This window comes from Equus przewalskii, chromosome 15, assembly GCF_037783145.1.
Source record: "Equus przewalskii isolate Varuska chromosome 15, EquPr2, whole genome shotgun sequence".
NCBI lineage: Eukaryota > Metazoa > Chordata > Mammalia > Perissodactyla > Equidae > Equus > Equus przewalskii.
Window position 1 is genome coordinate 44,627,468 of NC_091845.1, and position 8,273 is coordinate 44,635,740.

The window sequence follows — 8,273 nt, forward strand, 5'->3', positions numbered from 1 at the left end:
GTTTTTGTCCGTTGAGTATGATGTTGGCTGTGGGTTTGTCATATATGGCCTTTATCATATTGAGGTACTTTCCTTCTATACCTATTTTATTGAGGGTTTTTATCATAAATGGATGTTGGATCTTGTTGAATGCTTTCTCTGCATCTATTGAGATGATCATGTGGTTTTTGTTTCTCATTTTGTTAATGTAGTGAATCATGTTGATTGACTTGCAGATGTTGAACCATCCCTGTGTCCCTGGTATAAATCCCACTTGATCATGGTGTATAATCTTTTTTGATGTATTGCTGTATTCAGTTTGCTAAAATTTTGTTGAGGATTTTTGCATCTATGTACATCAGTGATATTGGCCTGTAGTTTTCCTTCTTTGTGTTGTCCTTGTCAGGTTTGGGGATCAGGGTGATGTTGGCTTCATAGAATGTATTAGGGAGTGCTCCATCTTCCTCTATTTTCTGGAATAGTTTGAGAAGGATAGGTATTAAATCTTCTTTGAATGTTTGGTAGAATTCTCCAGAGAAGCCGTCTGGTCCTGGACTCATATTTTTGGGGAGGTTTTTGATTACTGTTTCTATTTCTTTACTTGTGATTGGTCTATTCAGATTCTCTATTTCTTCCTGATTCAGTTTGGGTAGGTTGTATGAGTCTAGGGATTTATCCATTTCTTCTAGGTTGTTCAATTTGTTGGCATATAGTTTTTCATAGTATTCTGTTATGATCCTTTGTATTTCTTCGGTATCTGTTGTGATTTCTCCTCTCTCGTTTCTAATTTTATTTATTTGAGACTTCTCTCTTTTTTTTTTTAGTGAGTCTGGCTAAGGGTTTGTCAATTTTGTTAATTTTTTTGAGGAACCAGATCTTTGTTTCATTAATCCTTTCTACTGTCTTTTTTGTTTCAATATCATTTATTTCTGCTCTAATTTTTATTATTTCCCTCCTTCTACTGACTTTGGGCTTTGTTTGTTCTTCTTTTTCTAATTCCGTTAGGTGTCGTTTGAGGTTGTTTATGTAAGATTTTTCTTGCTTATTGAGGTGAGCCTGTATTGCAATGAATTTCCCTCTTAGGACTGCCTTTGCTGCATCCCAAATAATTTGGTATGGTGTGTTTTCATTTTCATTTGTCTCCAAATAATATTTGATTTCTTCTTTAATTTCTTCAATAATCCATTGTTTGTTCAGTAGCATGTTGTTTAGTCTCCACATTTTTGGCCCTTTCCCAGCTTTATTCTTGTAGTTGATTTCTAGTTTCATAGCATTATGATCAGAAAGGATGCTTGATATTATTTCAACCCTCTTGAACTGATTAATGCTTGCTTTGTTTCCCAAGATATGGTCTATCCTTGAGAATGTTCCATGCGTGCTTGACAAGAATGTGTAACCTGCTGTTTTTGGATGAAGTGTCCTATATATATCTATTACGTCCATCTGATCTAATTTTTCATTTAATTCTATAATTTCCTTGTTGATTTTCTGTCTGGATGATCTGTCCATTGGTGTTAATGGGGTGTTGAGGTCCCTGCTATTATTGTATTGCTGTTGATGTCTCCTTTTAGTTTTGTTAATAGTTTCTTTATGAATTTTGGTGCTCCTGTGTTAGGTGTGTATATATTTATAAGTGTTATGTCATCTTGGTGGAGTGTCCCTTTTATCATTATATACTGCCCCTCTTTGTCTTTCTTTATCTGTTTTGCTTTGAAGTTTACTTTGTCTGATATAAGTATGACAACACCTGCTTTCTTTTGTTCATTATTAGCTTGGAGTATTGTCTTCCACCCCTTCACTTTGAGTCTGTATTTGTCTTTGGGGCTGAGGTTGTTTCCTGGAGGCAGCATATTGTTGGATCTTGTTCTTTGATCCATCCTGCCACTCTGTGCCTTTTGATTGGAGAGTTCAATCCATTCACGTTTAGAGTGATTATTGAAACATGGGGGTCTACTGTTGCCATTTTATGACTTGTTTTCCGGTTCTTTTGCATTTTGTCCTGATGGAGAGCTGTTACTTTGTGTTATTGTCCTTCTGCTTATCACCTTTGTTCTGGATTTTGTAACTCCTTTCCTTATTTTGATCTTTCAGGAATGAGGTTCTTTCTGAGCATTTCTTGAAGAGGAGGTTTTGTGGCAATGAACTCCCTTAACTTTTGTTTATCTGGGAAAGTTTTTATTTCTCCATCATATTTGAAGGATATTTTCGCTGGGTAGAGTATTCTTGGCTGCAGGTTTTTGTCCTTCAGAGTTTTGAATATTTCATTCCAATCTCTTCTAGCCTGTAAGGTCTCTCCTGAGACATCTGCTGATAGCCGTATGGGGTTTCCTTTGTAAGTTATTTTCTTCTGCCTGGCTGTCCTTAGTATTTTCTCTTTGTCGTTGACTTTTGCTAGTTTCACTACTATATACCTTGGGGTTGGTCTTCTTGCGTTAATAAAGTTTGGAGATCTATTGGCTTCTGTCACATGAAGTTCCATGTCTCTCCCAAGTTTGGAAAGTTCTCAGCTATTATTTCTTTGAACAGGCCTTCTGCCCCCTTCTCCTTCTCGTCTCCCTCTGCTATACCTATAATCCTTATGTTGCATCTCCTAATTGAGTCAGATAATTCTCGGAGAGTTTCTTCATTTCTTTTTAGTCTTAGTTCTCTTTCCTCCTCTGTCTGCAGCATGTCTATATTCCTATCCTCCAAATTCCTAATTCTGTCCTCCATATTATCGACCCTACTGTTCAGAGAGTCCAGATTTTTCTTAATCTCCTCCACTGTGTTCTTCATCTCCAGTATTTCTAATTGGTTCTTCTTTATAGTGTCAAGCTCTTTTGTGACATAGCTCCTGAACTCATTGAGTTGTCTATCTGAATTCTCTTTTAACTTGTTGAGTTTTTTAATAATGGCAGTTTTGAAATCATCGTCATTTAGGTTATAGATTTCATTGTCTTTGGCATTGTTTTCTGGGTGTTTATCATTTTCCTTCTGTTCTGGAGATTTAATATATTTTTTCATACTGCTTGATGGTGTATATTTGTGCCTCCGCATAGAGATAGAGTTTAGTTGCTGCTTCCACTTGTTGCGATTGGTGTGTGTGTGTGGGGGGGGGGGGCAGCAGTTTAGACTGCAACAACCAGGAACCCTGTCAGCTGTTACTGACTGGACCTGGACACCTCCTCGTAGTCACAGTGGTCCTGTGGGGTCCCTTGTCAGTTGTGGGGCCAATCGCAAGTGGGCCTCAGGCTGCTGGTGCCTACTGTTGGAGCCCACTTAGACGCGCTCCCTCCTTGTGGTCTGCAGCGGTGTTGTGGGCTTTCCCAGCAGCTAGGAGCAGGATCACCTATAATCGCAGCTTTGTCCCTGACAGAGCCCACTAGATCACACTTGTCCACTATAGGTCCCAGCAGAGCTATGGGTATCTTCTGCAGTCTGTCGTTAGCTCACCTAGCTGTGCTACTTTTGCCCCAGGGCCTTCCTGCCTTGCAATTGCCAGTCGGGACCTCTCCACTAGTGCTGTGCAGAGGCTTTAGCTGAGGCTGCTGTAGGAACCTGGAGTTCCCCCCTAGGCTACGTAGCCATTTCACCGGAGCTCCACTCTGCCCCCACTCCACTCTCACGGGATCTCTGGGAGCCCCTTGCCTCGTCTGGGACACAGCCACAGTCCGTGGGACTGGCGGTGGCTGGTAAGCTGCTGCCTTGTGGGGAATTCTGCTCTAGGGAGCTTCCTGGTGTTCTGAATGCTGGGCAGGACCTCCCTGCCAATGGCGAGCAGAGGCCCTCCCAGCTGGGGGGGTGCGGGACCCTGGAGTCTCCCCCCGGGCTGCAGAGCCGGATGCTGGAGCTCCACCCAGTCCCCAGGCATGTCCATGGGAAGTCCGGGCACCCCCTGCACCGACCCGTGCAGGGCTGGAGACCGTGGGCCCAGCCACAGCTGGCAGTCTGGTGCTGTGCCGGAGAATCCGCTCCCCAGGAGCTTCCCTTTGTTTCGGTTTCTGGGAAGAGCCTCTCTGCTAATGGTGTGCAGAGGCTTTCCCTGCCTGGAGGGTGCGGAACCCCGGAGCCTCCCCCCAGGCCGCAGAGCCGGGTGCTGGAGCTCCAACCATGTCCCCAAGCACATCCACGGGAAGTCCGGGCGCCCCCTGCACGAACCCGTGCACCAGAGACCGTGGACCCAGCAGCAGCTGGCGGTCTGGTGCAGTGCCGGGGAATCTGCCCGCCGGGAGCTTCCCTTTGTTCTGGATTCTGGGGGGGGCCTCCCAGCTAATGGTGAGCAGAGGCTTTCCCCTCTGGGGGGGTGCAGGACCCTGGAGCCTCCCCCTGAGCCACAGAGCCGGGCGCTGGAGCTCCAACCCTGTCCCCAAGCACGTCCACGGGAAGTGCAGGCACCCCCTGCACCGACCCGTGTGCCAGACACTGTGGGCCCAGCAGCAGCAGGCGGTCTGGTGCCATGCCGGGGAATCCGCTTGCTGGGAGCTTTCTTTTATTCTGGTTTCTGGGTGGGGCCTCCCTGCTAATGGCGAGTGGAGGCCTTCCCTGCCGGTGGGTGCGGGACCCTGGGGATTCCCCCTGGGCTTAGGTGTAATCACGGGGGGCTTGGGTAGGGCTGTTGTCACATGTTTCCACCGTCGCTCCGCTGGTGAGTGCACACTCCCGCCCTTGGTGTGTGGCAATGCTATGGGGGAGTCCGCTGGAAGAGAGCCTCTTGCAGGAACTAGGCTCTCCGGGGGTCGGGGGTCAGGGGTCGGAGAGTTTTCACCTATTTCCACCTCCTCCCGGAGGGAAGTCCGTCGGCCTTCCGATGTATAGGAGCACGAGTCTCTTACATGTCTTGAGATGCTATCTGGATATCCTTTGTTAATCCGTGACTGTCCAATTAGTTGTAGATTCCACGGGCGAGAGACAAAGAAGACCACTCACTCTGCCATCTTGGTCCCGCCCCCTTTACAATTATTTTGGGCTGGAAGATAAACCAGGTCCCTGTTACTCTATTTTGGCTGGGGCAGAAATCCCTCCATCAGCTCTTGACTTCACGACTTCATCCACTGTTTCCCACTCTGACCCATTCTCTGCCCAACAGCTGTATTTTCTTTAAAAAAAAAAAAAAAAAAAAAAAAAACCTGTCATTCAAAATTTAAAATCTAATTATATCACTTTCTAGCTTAACATTTTTCAAGGCTTCCATGGCTCTGAGAATAGAGACCAAAACCTTGAGCACAGCTTGCACGGCACTACACACTCTGTTTCATGCTCACCTCTTTAGTCTCATTTAGCCCCACTCTCCCTCTTGCTCCCCAATCTCTAGCTTCACTATATGGTCCCTGGTGCCTCAGGGCATTTGCACATGCTATTTCTTCTGCTGAAATGCTTTTTCCAAATCCCTCTCACTTCTACTTAGATGACAATCACATCTTCCTCAAAGAAGTCCCCCATGATGCCTCAAACTAGATAGAGCAGATTTTCCTGCCATCCTCAGCTCTCAGTACTTTTGCTTCACCTCACATTTTCTCTGATTTTATTATATGCCCACCTGCTTATTTGATTGTTGGACTTCCCTGCTAGATTTTAAGCTCCAGGAGATTGCAGAGTGTGTCTGTCTTGTTCTTCATTGCAGCTACAGTATCTGGCACAGGGCCTCATAGAGAGTGATGAATTAATGGATACATGAGGGAAAGTACAGCAGATACTGTCCCTGCCTACCCACATCCCCTCAGCCTTCCCCATCCCCTTGTGCAAGGAAGGCTTCTTAGGGAGAGTACCTGGGATTCTCCATCTGAGGGCTCTCTCCACAGGTGAGGGCTCTCTCCACAGGTGTGGGGCAGACGGAAGCGCTGAGACTCCCGGAAACAGCTCCCGCTGAAATGAACGGGAGCTGGAGTATCAAAGGCTCCCTCCCACCCCGCTCGGCAAGGCGGCGATGCGGAGGATCCCGTGTGGTCTCCAGAGCTACCCTGCGGGCTGAACCACTGCGTCCCCCAGTGGTGGTATTAATTCACCCTATATTGGTTTCATACCCTTCCCTGTCTCGCTTCTCTGCTCCCTGGCTGGGGCTTCTTGGGACCAGGACTCAAATAAACTGCTTGCTCTCAAATTCTTGTTTTGGGGGGAACCCAACTTAAGAGGATGATACAACAAATGGAAGTCATAGAGGGGAGAGAGATCTCTGCAGGTGGGGATGATCTGAACAGTTTTTATGCAGCATCCAGTGTGTAAATTGGGCTTTGAAAGCCTGGAATTGGGGAAGGAACATCGAGGGAGTCCTACATGCAAATCTTCAAAGGAGAGGTGTGGGTAATGAACAGCCTGCACTGGATTTCCTTGCCTGCCCCAGGGAAGGATGACTGTTCTGCTCTAACAAGCTATCTTTGGTTTGTTTTAAGAATTCTCTTCCCTCATCATCAGGAATAATCTTCCTCTTCTGAAATGATGAATCTTAATGTGCCAGTGAGCTCATTTGCTCCGTAGGTCACATTGCTTAAGTCAGTCTTATTACTATTTCTGCTTTTACAAAATGCCTCTTTCACAAGCCAGCATCAAGGACTTTACAGAAGAACAAAATATGGGACAGAGCAAGTCCAAGAGCCTGGTCTCCACCCCAAAAGTCAGGTCAAGGGCTGGCAATTCCTCCTGTGAACTAGGGAGGGGGTGATGGCAATCCGATGAGAGTAAGACAAAGAGAGGGTTTCTTTTTCCTCCATAATCACTTAGAACGTCTGTCAGAACATTGCCCCCATCCATCTTGGCTGTGAACCAGGTAGATTCAATCAGACTAAAAGAGTTTTTCCAAAAATAAAGGAAGCAAATCCAGCAAGCCTTCAATCTTATCTTTGATGGATGTCACTTGGCCAGAATGCCTTCTCTGAAGTTACGTAGTCTGAAAATGCACATTCATGATGCCCCCAAATATTGATAAATATTCCAAATGATACATTGGCCAGAGTGTTTGGCAAATGAAGGAGATTATTGAAGGACTGCGTTCCCCATGTAGAAGCAGAGACCCAGGGCTCCCTCTTGACTTCAGCGGGAGACTGCCAGCTTTGGGCAATGCTCTTCCACGCAGCATCTGGGGGAAAGGCAACTCTGCCTAGCAGAGCCTCCACAAACTGCCACCCTAATCTGCAGGTGTGTCCTTGCTAGGATTAGTATGCAGTACACAGAAGACTGTTCAGGTTGTTTGAAAAGAAAATACAGAGTCCCGGCCATTCAACTGAGTGTTCACTGTTATCTTCCAAGTTTGTTCAGGGCATCATCCGAGGCAGAGACATTATCCATTTTCTGACTCTTGGAGGTTTCATCTGGATATAATGCATTCTCCAGTCCTGCTGCCTCTGGACAATGGACCAAAACTTGGTGAACCTGATGGAGATACACAGTGGAAACTAAGTCAGGGACTACAGACGACTCTGGAGCTTGTAAAGGGCTGGCTTATTCAGAGGTTTCAACAGGTAGAGTTGAGGCTAAGTGAAGTTGGTCATTCAAGCAGATTGAAAAGACCCTCTGGGAGAAGTGAGATGAACGATAGGGAGAATAAAATTTAAAGATCAACCTCTCATTAATGGATCCTCCCCCACTCTCTCCTTGCCTGCTCTCTTTAAGGACCTTGAGTTGGAACTCCTCCTCAGCCTTGAAGGGCCAGCTGGAAAGGTACCAGTGGTTAATACATGTTAATGTTAACGTGGATTAAACACTTACCATGTGACAGACAGTGTTCTAACAGCTTCACAGCTTTATTCTATTGAATTTTCACCCTGCTACGTGATAAGACAGAGAAGAACGTCTTAGAACCTGGCAATAGAATTCTTCTTATGAAGGGGACTGTCTTTTGAAAAGCAGCTACTTTTCTCCTTTTCATACGCCCCGTGGGCTGCCCATTCCCAGTAGGAGGGTCCCTTGCCCTCCCTGTGAGCAGTGCGGAGTTGAATATTCTCTCTGAGCTGGCTTCCCCTGGCCTTTGCTGCACAGTGCAAGACTGCTCTCCAATCTCCAAGCTCACCTTCTCTCGTTTCTCAGCTGTCGGGTCCTCCTGCTTCCTTCAGAGATGACCAGCAACACTATTGTCCCAATCACATCCTTCACTATGTTGTTTGCTCCCCACAGCCCTTTGAAGGCAGTATTTTATCTTTTGAGAACGTAAGGATGGGAAAGGAGAGAAAGCGACTCTCTGTTCTTTTCCAATATGCTACTTTATCAGTTTGATTCATCACTAATAGTGATGGAAAACTTACTCAAACTGGACCAAGTAAAAAGAAAAAAAGGAGAGGAGTTGATTGATTGGTTCATGTTTCTGAAAAGCCCAGGATTTTTAGCTT

The 8,273-nt window shown here is 45.9% G+C and overlaps 1 long non-coding RNA gene across 1 annotated transcript; it reads right to left on the bottom strand.

The window, feature by feature from the left end:
• Positions 1–7,181: 7,181 nt before the first annotated feature.
• Positions 7,182–8,053, bottom strand: LOC139076165 (uncharacterized). The gene is made up of 3 exons (XR_011527485.1): positions 7,958–8,053; positions 7,657–7,715; positions 7,182–7,320 (listed from the first exon to the last, which is right to left on the bottom strand). It is a non-coding gene; the product is annotated as an uncharacterized lncRNA (long non-coding RNA).
• Positions 8,054–8,273: the final 220 nt, after the last annotated feature.